Source organism: Montipora capricornis, chromosome 14 (assembly GCF_036669925.1).
Source record: "Montipora capricornis isolate CH-2021 chromosome 14, ASM3666992v2, whole genome shotgun sequence".
Classification (NCBI taxonomy): domain Eukaryota; kingdom Metazoa; phylum Cnidaria; class Anthozoa; order Scleractinia; family Acroporidae; genus Montipora; species Montipora capricornis.
In genome coordinates, this window is record NC_090896.1 from 44,148,505 (window position 1) to 44,163,504 (window position 15,000).

The following is a 15,000-nucleotide window of genomic DNA, read 5'->3' on the forward strand; positions in this document are numbered from 1 at the left end:
CGGCGCCCCATAAATTTGAAAGCCAAAACAAGCGTTTTGAAATTCATTTTTTTCAGATACAAACGCTTTCATTGGAAAAAGTTTGACCAATTTTACTTGTAAACATTATGTTCTGTGGAGGTTCCCTTTAATAACCCACCAACTCAGAGTCCTTATTGTTTTTTTTTTTTTTTGCTTTTTGTCTGTCTGTTTGTTTGTTTGCTTGTTTTTTTATGAGACGTGACAACAATATAGAATGAGACCAACTCACACGGGACTAGCACAATTGTTTGTTTCACTATCGTCTTGACCACACATAGACCTGTGTCCTCACATGCCCAAGCAAGCCCATTTGACGTCAAAATAGAGTCCTAAAAGACGGAGTCATGCAAAGATAAATTCGACACCTGAGAAACAATTGTTCACTTTAACGGATGCGCTAGCAGAGTGCGGATCAAAGGAGACACTTTCCTCGTAAAATGGTTTTCATCTGTGAAATTTGTGAGAAACATTTCACCCAGATGACAAACTTGACACGACACAAGAAGGCAATTTATGGTGGTAATTATTTTACTTGTGAACGATGTGGTGAACCCTCCTTTAATATTAATTTAAAACTCTTTTCTATCACTTGCCCCGCGCACAAAAATTACCACAGCACAAAATGTTATTTTTTCTCAAAAAGTATAAAAAGCAATACATAATTTGAAAGCTACGAAAATAAACTTTCCAAAAACATACATCTTATTTACAGAGAACTAAAACATTTTATAAAAAGAAAATGTAAAGAAAAAAAAACACAAAAATCAGTTTTTCCACACGAATTTGGTCATTTTAACGTTGATTACGAATTTTTGGATGGAAAATAAAAATCTTCCTCGCTTTATTTGCTTTCTAGGACATAACGTTGACAGGACACTGATCAGGCACGAATATTTTCGCTTTTTTTTGTCGAACAGATTGGATACTGAGACACAATGGGCGTTTTCCATTTACAAGAAATTTCCGGAAATTTCAGAGGAAATTTCCATTGGCTGAAAAACGTTCGCCGCCAAGTGATTGCGATTTTACGCGCCAAAACTTAAAAATGTGGCCGTGAATAGCCTGGAAGTGGTAAGACCTTTCAAAAGTTGTAAATGGAACACACATTTCCATCGGAAAGTTTCCAACGGGAAAACAGGACTACCTTTTCAGAAGTTACGTTTATTCCGGAAAATTTCCAGTGGAACAAACCAAAAACGTGTGTTCTATTTACATCCCAACCGGAATTTCCGGAATTTCTTGGTAAATGGAAAACGCCCAATGTCCTCAGTTGTAGTTTAAACAGTGTGGAAAATGTTCTGCCGGGGCCATCAAATCACGACCAAGGATAGATGGACCCTTGACCACACGGACTAACAATGAGTCTAGTTGATCTCTAATCTTAAATTCCATCTCTTTTTCCCCTAAACACTCAATAATGTTGCCAGCGTAGCTTGTCAAAATCACAGTTGGACTCTGTATGTTCTCAATCTACGTGGCTTCCCAGTTTAGAAAAATCTGTAGTACTTAACAAGGTAACAGCACTACCCGTGTAGATTTCCATCGGAATCTCTTTATTGTCAACTGTAACTGAAAGTTTGTTAAGTGGTGGGGTAGGTGTGGGACTGTCGGAAGATTTTACACTCCGCATGTAGACTAGACTGCAAAACAGTCGTATTTTTTTGCGAACACAAGCAACGCGATAAATATTCAAACGAAAGGTCTGGAGCGAGTGTAGAAACGGCGAGGGAGAATGGGGAGAGACGCAAAGGAAGAAAACGACTGTTTTGCAGTCTAGTAGACTGTAAAATGGTCGGGGTATCTCCATCACCTTCAATAGTATTTACTTCTTGAGTAGGTGTAGCCTTAACTAGGTGACAGAGTTGTGTGGCAAGTACCCTCCTCCCTTCTTCTTATGGCTATGTCTCTTCTTCTTACCTGCGGCTCGTGTTCCCACAGCATTTCTCGTTCTCCCAAACTTTCACTCGTGTTTCTATAACTCGATAGAAACACGGTACATGTTTTCTATTTCATAGCGCTATGGTAGATGTCTTAGGTAAGTAGCCCCCTGAGAAGACATGTAGTCAAAGACTTAACTAGTAAACTTAAAGGCACACATGAAGTTTTCTTCAACTTCTTTTTCACAACGAGTTTAAGCGTGTACTCTGCGCGTTTGACAGCTTTCCAGAACAAACGTTCACTGAAGTGAAGTCTTCTCCGGCGGGGTTAGTGTCTGGAAGGGAGACCTTAAAATATACGACTCGCTATCGGAAACATAACACCGGAAATTCTTTTTTAACGCTCAAAAGTGCGAACTAAGCAAGGTACAGATTTTCCTAGCCTGCTTTATGCAAAACAATTATTGATGTAAAAGTAAATAAATCTTGATACACAGTTTTTAGGAAGCGTCGATCGAGAACAATGCCAAAAAAAAAAATGCCATCGGCACCAAAATTTGCGACATGAAAACAACATAAATTTCGTGCCGCGAATAGAAAAAGTTACCATCAGCGAAAAACAGTTTTGAAAAATGTTTGCTTCGTTCAATTTTTCTATTGTACTTTTGACTGCACAAAGACAGCGCAAAATCGAAAGTGACATCGAATTCAGCAGCCTCCTGTGATCAAGTTACCTTGCGTGTTACTACCAACTCAAGAAAAAAAGGATACATCGGTGACAAAATGACAGCAAGACAACGGGTTTTTGTTTTTGTTGCTTTCAAGTGTTATAAAGTTCGACAAGAATTGTGCGAATTCAACAAAAAAATTACAATCGTCCAACTCTCGACAAGATGGCGGCGAAACGATACAGATCCGTACTGTGGCCCGGAAGGGACATGCTACTTTTTTTCAACTCGCGACTTTTTTTTTTCAACTCGCGACTTTTTTTTTTTTCAACTCGCGACTTTTTTTTTCAACTCGCGATTTTTTTTTTTTTCAACTCGCGACTTTTTTTTTTCAACTCGCGACTTTTTTTTTCTCAACCAGCGCCCTTTTTTCGGCAAATGAGAAGCCGCTGTTTCAAAATAGTGGAGACTCACGTGAAACACTTTCTTGCATCCGCCATGACTTTCAACGTTGAGAATGGGAAGCTATAGGAAAAATTATAATGTCTGGTTTAATATCTTAGTTGCCAATACTTCCCTCTCTTGTTATCTAAGAGTTTTATAGCATACTTTTTATATGGAGAGTCCCTTATAACTCCGGACGTGTTATTGCAATCATTTAATAATTATGTATCGGAAACTGAACGGGAAGTAATTGAGAAATGCTGTGTAGTGAATTTTATGACAACTGCTTGGTGTGTTAAGTATCTTCGATTTTTTAAAAGGTCAATGTCGAAGGAAAATGCCAGTCAAATCTTAACAGAAGTAGCTCACAAAGACATAATTCAAAGGCCACAATACGTGGCCGAATGCTGGAAAGATATACTAGGCTACCTTAAACCCTCATTTCCATCCGTTGCGGTCATGGAAAAAATTAAAAGCCAGCCCAGCAGTAATGGAGGGAAAGAGAGTGTCTTTAAAAGCACTTGAAGTCCTACATAAGGGGTTTAGATGCCACGAAACTCGGTAGATGTTTATGCTTCGTAAGTGGAAGCGAAATACTCCTGTTTCCTGAGCTACAGATCACGTTTTCGCAGCTCGAAGGCAACTTAAGAATACCAGTATACGTAGCACATTCTTGCACCTTTGTCCTCGAACTCCCTTCTAATTATCAATTATTTCAAGAGCTGTGGGAGGAGTTTAATAACATCCTTCCTCTTATAATTAATTCATAGGAGATGAATTTATTTTGGACTGATTACCCTCGATCACTGTTAAAATTTTAGGTTGTGTTATTTGGAGAAAAGTGATTGGGAGAAAATGGCATCGGGAACGTCATCTCCAAATGTAAATTTGTGTTATTGTAATCACTTTGCGACTATTTCAATCTTTTAAGTGATGACCTACTTGAAGGTACATGTATGTCTCTTCCTCAATAATGAAACTGGTCGGAATGGCTCCTAATTAGGGTGAAGAAGAAAATTTATTCTCAGATGTGGCACGTTCACCATGGAACGCCAAATTTAGCTTTTTCACGTCAACTTGTTGTTTTACAATCAACGCTGACGAAATGTACGAACACGAAAACCGAACGTTGCAGTGTGTGCGAAGCTGCTGTTTTGTTTGCAGATCTTAAGCGTTGTCCTTGACGGTCCCGTTGTTGTTGCTCAAAGTCCCTAATGAAAGTTAAATCAATATTTAAGAAATACAGTCTAATAGTTCACGGTTTTCGCAGCCAGACTGCAACTGGGATATTACTGATCAAGATTAAGATCTGATTGGGAAAGAAAGTCAAATCATTTAGTTGCAAACTTAAACGGTTTGTTTGTAACATGCCTAAATTAAAAGGCAAAGATAAAATCCCTTCTTGAACAAATCCCGGCCGAACTACTAGTAAGAATTAAGAGTGCTTATTATCATTCAGATCTAAAGTTAGAAGGGGGTGCAGGGATGGGGCAGTGGTGAGAGCAGCCACCTCCCACAAATGTGACCCGGGTTCAATTCCCAGACTCGGCTTCATATTTGGGTTGAGTTTGTTGGTTGTCCTCATTAGGTTTTCTCCGGTACTCCGGTTTCCCCTCACGTCTGAGTGACTCATCCCACATTTGACGCCAGATCTGAGAATCGAACCCGGGCCACATTGGTGGGAGGTGAATGCTCTCACTACTGCGCCATCCCTGCTCTGACCCATAACCTAGTGGTACTAGCCGATACACAACCTTGAACTTATTGGGAAGCAAACAACGTTAAATTTTGTTAGCGCTCATGGTTTTTCTCGTCACACGCAGATGTTCATATGCTGTATAAATCACAAAGCATTTTCAAAACAAGTCACCAGTTTCCTATACACCACAAGGGTTTCATCTGCAGTCGAAAGATAACTCAGTATTTCGTCCTCCATGAGTAATTCTGCGAGCTCTTCAAATTCTTGAAAGCTTGTTTCCGAGTGGGTTGAACAATACATTTCTTCGGTTATTTCAATGTCCTCTCTTGGCGTATCCGTTCCGATCTGTCGTATACAGGATAGATAATAGCTTATTACTACCCTTGGGTCATTGTTAGTTTGGCCAACCTTAAGCCAGAGAATACGACGAATATAACCATTAATAGCACCATGAATGGCAAATCCAAAGGGTTTCAGTTTGTCGCAGCCATCCAGGTGCCACATGTAGTTTGGACCCTGAAAGGAATACTGTCGTCTCCGAAATACCCGTCTTGGACTCGAGAACACACCTTCTGGGTCGAGGTATTTCATGATGACTCGTACTGTTTCTCTTTTCACTACCATGCAGTAATCTGTTGTAAGCCTTTGGTGCATTTGTCGATATCAATTGAATTGCCACTACCAGAGATTTCGCTTTCGATAGCACTTTTTACATCAAGCAAACAAGTAAATATCTTCCTTCGACAAAGACCTTTGGACCTAAGTTCCGTCTTGAGTTGTCGTAGACTGATACAAACACCATGAAAACGAGCCAGAAAAGACAAAATCTCTGTGTACGCAAGGCCAAGACTGAAATATGTAGCTATGAGATCATCTCGGTTGTCCGGCGATTCGAGAGCAGATGGAAAGTAATCCGGTTAAGACATCTTGCCTAGAGGACGGATAGAGGAGAAGGAAACAGGTTCCAGCAATTATAAGTGTAGTTGTTAAACTTGCCATGTGAGGGTTACCTGTTTTATGAACACTGATGATACTAAATCATAGCGCACTGAGTCCTAAGTACTTGACAACAGGAGCCCAACGAAGCATTGTCTCAACAGCAAGAAACCGAAAGGAACAAACCATCCCAAAAAAAGAAAACAAAATGCGAATTGCAAAAAAAAGCTGCAAAATAGTCGAGAATTTAAAAAAAGGTGCGAGTTAAAAAAAAATGTCGCGATTTGACAAAAAAAAAAAGTCGCGCCTCGCAAAAAAAAAAATCGCGAGTTGAAAAAAAAATGTCGCCAGTTGAAAAAAAAAACAAAAGTCGCGCCTTGAAAAAAAAAAGTCGCGAGTTGAAAAAAGAAGTCGCGAGTTGAAAAAGAAAAGTCGCGAGTTGAAAAAAGAAGTCGCGAGTTGAAAAAAGAAGTCGCGAGTTAGAAAAAAAGTACCATGTCCCTTCCAGGCCGCCGTAGATCCGTTTCAACTGAAATCTACAAGCAAAGCGTGATCGGATTTGCAGCGATTATGCCTACCGAAAACAAACTAAGTATACATGACTTACGAAAATTATGGAAAGAGGGATTTTTACCAAGTATGCAAGAAATAGTTGCATTGAAATCAAGCATCGACGCTCTGACTCACAGATGCGACGCTCTTGAGACATCGCAGGATTTTATTTCGAAGAAATATGATAGGGTTATTGAAACCATACAAAAATCCAATAGTCAGGCAACTAAGCTTGATAAAAAATACAAGGAGGTTACAGATTCGCTTGAGCAGAAGCATGCCAAGTTGGCGGTGCAGACTGCAGACTGTAGACTATGATCACAATTATTGAAAGCTAACCGTTTTCAACGATTTCTTAGACTTAAATAATGTTTATCAGCGCTATTTGAAATGGGTGCTTAGACTTAAATAATGTTTATCAGTGCTATTTGTAGGCAGTCTGCAGTCTGCAAATGTCAGACACCGCCGACTAATAAACACGAGGACACTTTCTACCGAATTGAATGCTCGTTGGGTGAGACACAACAGTATCTAAGAAGAGACTGCCTGGAAATCATTACTGGTGCAACAATCAAACCTGATGATAATCCCAAACAAATTGTTAAAGAAATTGGCCCGCTTATAGGAGTAGAGATCGAAGACAGTGACATTGCTGCAGCACACAAGCTTCCTGGCTCTAAGAAAGTTAAAAATCGCATGATTGTTAAATTTCTACAGAGAGAAAAGAGAAAAACACTAGTCATTTGCCTTCGCAGTCGGCCGCCGAAACAAGTGCTGGAAATAGCAAGATATTTATAAATGAATCTTTAACTAAGGCTATTCGGGCGAATCAAGGGATTTAAACAGAAAAACAATGCGAAGTACTTGTGGACCAGTAAAGGCAAAATCATGCTGAAAGTGAATGAGACATCTGCGACTCAAGCTTTCACGACGCATGAAGAATTTGAAGATTACCTTGATCAGATAAGTAACAGGGAGTAGTGAACAAGAGTAAATGTAATATTTTTTTAAGTCATGTAAATTTAATATGCAAATCTAATTGTATGAACACATTACAGTTATTACCTTTTTACGAATTAGATGATAGGGAATTTAGCTTCGTTAATAATATCTGGTGTAGGCAATTTCCTGATCTGATGGATTCCGATCTTTATAATTTGCTACCTAACCCAGATAAAAATGATGAAGCTGACCCCGATATGATGTTTATTAATCCACATTCTGACTATTTCGGTTTGTCTAAGGTTAACAATACATTAAATAATAGCCAAGGCAAAGGTATTTCTCTCTTTCAACCTGAGTATCAGCCCTTCCTGAGGGGTAGGGAGTCAGGCATCCAGAATCTGGATGTTTCTCTGATTGGATAACACACAGAAGACTCTTACACACAAACCGGAAATGAAGAATCATGAACAGCGAAGAAAAACGGCTATCTTATCGGCGAAATTCAACAATGCGCTCAGAAGGGGCGCTTGATTTCTTTCCAAGGATTAAACAAGAACAGGAACGCTGTCTTAAAAGCATTTTTGTCGAATGAAAGGATGTCCTCTGAATTCCTCCAACTGGGTATGTAAAGAGCCTCATTTATTACACAGACAGGAGTGTTTTACTGGAAAATACACCACTCATAAAATTCACGAAACGTTTTAATTTTTTTTTTTTTTCAATTTTTTAACCTGTACAAAGACAGCTTCTTCATTTTCAGCAACTTCAAAGCATTGAAGAGATCTGTTATATCACAGGTAGAAGGAATTAAGCGGCTCAGTACATACATGTAATTCGTACGTTTCTGCATCGAAATGCTTACATTTTTCCACAGTTTTGAGGGAGAGGTCAACGGAACTCAAGTCCATCGAGTCACTTTCTTCAGAGGATCCGTTTTGAGATGCGATCACTTCACTCACAAGTCTCACTTGTTTACAATTTTTTTTTCCATCTGACCTTTCCACACAGTAATTTCTTTGTCAAGATTGAGGCTGTACTCGAATCATGTTTGGATGGGATCCATTTCTTCGCTTTTGCAGCATCCTGCCATTAGAAAAGTGTTAATCTGTAAACGTCAGTTTGATCTAGGGAGCCTCAAGTTTAATAATTATATTTATTTAAAAGCGCCGATAACGTCAGTACTGGTACTTGTTTGTTTTGATGGTATTTTCCCAGACTTTCCTTCACAATTGGTGTCAAAAAAACTTCCGTTGCAATGTTCAGAAATGGCTTATTTCTTCATCCTAACCTTTTAAGTACTGTTTAATAAACGAGCGGGAGTGTTTCGAGTGTTCCGACCGAGTCAGAAGGGGAGTGGGTCTTTTCCTGATTTGTTTTACAAAGACTTAATGCAATGTAAATCAGTTTGTGACGTCAAATCAGGAATAGACCCACTCCCCTTCTGACTCGGTCGTGAACGAAAGGTGCTTGGATTTTCGCAAGTTTCGAAGCCTAAAAAAATGGCAGGATTTGTTAGAAAAATGAAAAAATGGCCGCAATGCGTGTCGAACAGGTGCAAAGATTCATTTCAGCGAAAAAAATATTTTGGGGTTAGGGGCACTTAATGATTAGCTAAATCTATCAACTTCCTGTTCTCCAAATTAGGAGCCAACCTGAAGTAAAGCGAATTTCTGCGAAACCTCGTAGCGTAACAGAAATGGGTTGTGACTGTAACTATCAAGAACCGTAAGACTGGGTCGACTAAAGTCAACGGTGGAAAGACGTACGGGCGCCGCATAGCTGGACCTTGTCGCGCCAGATCTTGCGCGAAAATATTCATCCCTGAGGACCCTGGGGATGGACCAGGGGTAAAGTGAGGTAGACTGTTACCTGATTTATCTTGCATTGCAAATCCAGCGCCATTAGGTCAAACGTATGACCCCCACTGGACCACCAAATTCCATGTGGACACTCTGTCACACATCCTCTGTTAACTGACAATCTATACTGGACAAACAGCGAGAGGGCTCATCAGCAGGATTCTCATTTGTCCGGATGTAAGACAGGTGCAAGCACACATTTAACTCCATCGTGGTGGTAAAGAGCTTCTTCATAGCACTATTAAGTGAAGAACTCCTCCCCCCCCTTGATTATTCCACGCGTGGACGACAGCCTGGTTGTCGACTAGCGCGTCCACCCGCGCGTTGCGCACTTTATCTCGGCATGGCAACAAAGAGTTATCGATCGCCATGGCGGCTTCCTTCGTTGCAATATCCCAGGATAGTTCCTCTCCAGACCAATAGTCAGAAATTCTTGTCGGAAGGGTGAAATGATGGAAGCTCCCCAACCCGAGGCTGAGGCATCCGTAGCCACGTAAATCTGGACATGCCGCTCGTTGCGCCAAGGAAGTGGGTCACCCCAGGATTCTAAAAATAGCCAGTGGGAGATCTCCTCTCGAAGGGCACCATCTGAGAAATGGCAGCATTCATTTCTCTAGTAAACAGCTTTGCGGCTGGGACTGCCCGGGAGAAAGAAACACACATTCCAGCCAGATACCCTTTTTCAAGGCTGTCAGAAACTCTGACTAAGTAGGCACACTATGAGAGACAAAAGAAGAAGGACTCTTAGTACAGCAGGTTCAGTTCACATGGTTTAGTACAAAAGTCCAACAACAAGAAATACAACTTTCATCAAGGGGTCGAGCCGTCAGAAAGCCTGCATCACTCCTCCTTCTCACTCTCGACCAGAATTAGGGAGTTTTAGCAAAGACGACGGCTACGGCAACGAAAACGTTAGTCCAAAATATAACTTAGCGCTATCGCAACTATTTCGCCATTAATCCGTCTTGTTCACCTTGTACAATGCAGGCGCATAATCCTGTAATTGAATGGGTACGAACGAATAAAGTCAAAACTGAAAATGACTTTTTCATTGTTATATACTCACGTTGTCGTCAAAACCTAAAATTTGGTGATTTTACGGCAAAGAAATGCACGGAAATTCGTGTTGCACGTGCAGCACGAGCATTTTTCCTTTTTCAACCAATAATATTCTTCCTTTGTGGCGTTGCCGTAGCCGTAGCCGTAGTCGTACCCGTCGTCTTTGCTTAAACTCCCTATTATCACTTTTGAAGAGGGTGACTTTCTTGTCCCTTTCCAGCCTGCCCCAGCATATCTTTTTTCCTTTGCAAACAGTGGGCCCTAATTTGGCCGAACTTATGGCAGTAAAAACAACGGACTCCTGAAACCCGTGGCCTGTGCTCCGTGTTACGTTCATACGGCGTCGCTCCAGGTTTCGCACAGCCGTCCCGGCGGTAATGCTTTTCTACCTTAGGACGATGTCAAGGAACTTCTCGTGATCTTTGTCACCAATCAGACGAAGGAGCAGACTTCGAAATTGATCTTTTGGGAGATCCATCCTTTCACGTGCTGTTTGATAGGCTACTTTGTAAAAGCCCTCCATCTGATGTTTATTATCATGCGACTTGTTTTGAAGCAACTCAAACATCTCCAATCAGATAGGGGACAAGACATGTAGCTCACCAATCCTTGACGCTCGCTATCAACAGATGACTTTGTCAAGGTTGCCACTGTTTGATGGAGCTTCTGCAATTCTCCTTTCAATTTCTAAAGAACACAGGTCAAACAGACCTTTAACAAGTCTATTTCAAAATACAAGGTAAAAAGGGATCTATTATCCCAAGATCTTAACACCAGCAGCGGTTTGTTTTATTATTATTCAGTTCGCTCACATCAGTCAATAAATTTGTACTAGTTCACAAGAGCAAACGTTTCACAGGAAAGTCAGCACCAGTTCAATACAATTTGAGCACGCAAATTATAACTCAGAACTCGTAGTTTCGTTCTGAAAATAAAAAATATTTTGCCAAAAGAGTGACACCCTAAATAATATAACTCACACCACGTTAGTGTTAAAAGAGGTTGGCTTTCGCTTGTAACACCTAAAAAGGAATAAAATTTATCCGGCAAAAGTCTATCAAACGCCCACCAAGGGATTCATACAAGCACAAAATAACAAAGTGTCATCCGCTTAAATAAACTCGTTCAAAATTCACTATAGTCAGCAAAGAAAAAAGAGGAGTCCGCCACGGGAATTTCCAGTCATTCAAAATAACAAACAGCCTTCACATTAACAATGAAAAGCTTAACTTCTCTCTATAAAAAACAGCCAGGTTGACTGTCCTAACAGTCAACCAGTGAAAACTCATCCTGGCTTCACTAGCTTCTAAGGTTCTGGCGAGAACTCACCCACGGTGAAACCTCTCGATTTATAAGAATATAAGTTCCACCCGCAATCATCCAATCACAGGCAGACCACTCTATGTGTTCGTAGTTTAATATATGTTTATATGAAACGAAGAGAATCTATGAGGGCTATGAATAAAGGTCTGGAAATTGCACATCTAAATCACATCTCGGTCTGAATATCCCAATAAAGTTAAATGAAACCTTAATCGACTCATGTATGGTGTTTTTTTTTTGCCTTCTTGGACCGTCTAAAGCGTCTTATAGTGAAATTACTTTTGGCCGGTGACGGTTAAAGACAAGAGAGGGAGACAAGGCTTGCAACTTAGCGGCAGTCAGCCGCGACCTCCTCCACTTCAAACTGGAATTAACGCAAAAATGCTGAAAATCTCACCTGTATGGCGACGGATCATGATAGATGAGTTTTTTCTCAATCTCTTCGCCGAATTTGAGCTTCATCCCTCGAACAGTTTCCGAGAAAATCGATGCTGAAGTCAAACTCATCGACCAAAGGAATTCAAGGAATGCAGGCCGTTTCAAATCTACCAATCAGCGCTTGGCTTCCCGCGACGGGCTGCGGTTTAAGGCTGCGGTGGGCTGCGGGCTTCCAGTTTGAACTGGAGGAGGTCGCGCCTGACGGCCGCTGAGTTGCAAGCCTTGTCTCCCTCTCTTCAGTCTCTTGTCTTAACCGTCACCGGCCAAAAGAAATTTCGCTGAGACGCTTTAGACGGCCCAAGAAGGCGAAAAAACACCGTACATGAGTCGATTAAGGTTTCATTTAACTTTATTGGGATATTCAGACCGAGATGTGATTTAGATGTGCAATTTTCAGAGCTTTATTCATAACCCTCACCGATTCTCTTCGTTTCATATAAACATATCTTAAACCACGAACTCATAGAGTGGTCTGCCTGTGGGATAGCAGGCGAAACCTTGCCCCCGGTGAAACCTCATCCTCGTTTTACAAGCATATGAATTCCATTTGAAATCATCCAACGTACAGATGAACATACTGAAAGAAACATCTTGACAGATAACCGGCGAAAACTCACCCCGGGTGAAACCTCACCCACGTTTGCAAGCGTATAAATTCCATCTGTAGTCATCCAACAGCGAACGAACAGGAGGAATTATCCCATCAAATAACCGGTGAAAAAACCTCGCCCCCGGTAAAACCTCACCCACACGCTACAAGCGTATTATAAATTCCATCTGTAGTCATCCAACAGCGAACGCACTGCAGGAGTCATCCTATCAGAAAACTGACGAGAAATCTCGCCCCCGGTGAAACCTCACCTGCGCTTTACAAATGTTTCGATTCCGGTGAAAACTCACCCGCCCTTTTAGAAACAAACATACATAACAAAACAAGGACAAAATAATACACAAGACCCGAACGGGCGAAAACCGGCCCGTTAGCAAATAGCAAATTAAGTACATGTAATGAGGCAAACATGCGTTAGGAGAACGAGCAAAACGTAAACTTACAACGAGCACATTAAAGTCAAACTCGATAAGTACCTCAAGTACTCCTAGAGTTTCATCGTTTGCCTGCGGTGCTGGCGGGTTCGTCTGCAGAGGCATTTGAACGGCGACCTGTGGATCCTGCACTACGGGAGGATCTTGTTGCGGTGGTGGATTTTCTTGGTTTTGCTGAACTGGTTCCACCAGTGGCTGCGGGAACTGAACTTCTGGCATGACTAATTCGCGTGGGCGTGTAATACGGTAAAAACCCATTCCTCTTCCTTGTGTGGTCGTAGATGAAATTACAACTAGTTTTTCCAGTTTTTAGGAGCCTCTAGTATAGTGACTTTGAAGCAAAGAATTAGTGTTTAATAGACAAGTGCAGAGAATTGTTGAGTGAAAACGTTTTGAGTTGATAGACACTTAAATGCTACAAGCTACAGAAAAACATGTAGGAAAAAAAGTTATTACAACTTAACATATTTCGAAAAAAAAAAACCCCTTCGGGTGGCTGGTATGTCAGTTGATAGATTGTCCGAACAATGAATACTTGCCCGAGAAGCAAAGGTTCAAGGGCAAATATGAGGGAATTTGAAAAAAAAAAGCTCAAAAGTCAGGGAAATTTTATTTCTCTCACCTGAGTAGATTTTCTTGATATAAAACCACTCAAAAGACGTTTCCTTGCTATACACATACTTTGTATGTTGGATACAACAATGCCAGTCCTTTCACAGACACACGTAAGCCCAACAAACTGACCTGTTCCCAACAGAGTAGCTTTATAGCCCTGCTAGTAGAACACTGCGCCAGTATTGCAGGGGTCATGGGTTTCGACCCTCGTGAATTTTTCAGGTGTCTATAGATTGTCCTGATACGTGCGAGGATGTTCATCCATGTTAAATGTTCTACTGAGGACAAATTTTTCATTATAAACAACAAAACATAAACAATAATAATATATTACTATCACAATAAGAACAATAATATAGAAGTGAAATAGTAATAATAATAAAAATAATTTATTACAAGCCTGAATAAGATAAGAAACTACTTCAAGTGAAATATTTTAATAACATGCCTTTAAAATAATTTACATTATCAATGTCTTGAATGTTGTTGCTTAACCCTTTTACACCCCAACCGGCCTGAACCTGTCTAACGCCAGACGATTTTACTCGTCAATGGAGAACCCTGGGAGTCAATGAGTTAACCCACTGCCCCTCAGGCAGAGGGCACCCCCAGGTGACAATTGAAATCATCTGGCATTATAAAGAGTTACAAATGAAACTGACTAGATTTTTATTTTCATGACATTCCGAAGTCATCATAACTCCATTATCAAGGATAAATAACACACCTAGTATGCAAATTATGCTTTCCATCTATTTAAACTCTAGCACTTGTATTTATCACTTGATAATGGAGTTACGATGACTTCGAAACGTCATGAAAATAAAAATCTAGTCAGTTTCATTTGTTTTTCTTTCTTAGTTATAAGTTTTTCTAAGCAACTGCTTATAAAGTATTATACAGAATAAAAGCTATTATGTCTCACTGCCAGGAGTTAATTAATGGGTTTAAAGAAGGGGACATTGACTGGTTAAATCCTCTGGCATTAAACAGAGTAAAATCTTCTGGCATAATTTAGAGAGAGTAAAATCTCTTAAGTCTCACCCAGGAGTCAATGGGTTAAAAGCCTACATTCGCCCCTAATAGTCATTGTGCACCGTGACTGAATTTCACGTAACACAAAATTATCCAGATAGCTGACATGTTGTTTTCCCATGTGAGTTGCCGGAGTGCATTCAGCCAAGCAGATCATACATTTGGACAAGCCATCATTTGGAAACAAAAACAAACTACTCAATGACTTTCAGATGTTCAATGTGGGCCCTTTTAAGTTATTGCTCAATTTATTACCACAATAACAAATAGACCTTTGTCCTGGAATATTTAACCAACATTTGGCTGATTTCCTAGTGTTTCTTTGTGCATTTGCAAACATGATACAAAATTGTTATTGTTAGTCAGGCATAAGTATCGGTAATCAGGTGCTGGCGAGTGAAATTAGGGAAAAATTTCATGTGCATTTTTTCCAAAATCAAATAATTTCCCAAGCCTTTAGGCAAGGGAAATTAGTTGATTTTGGA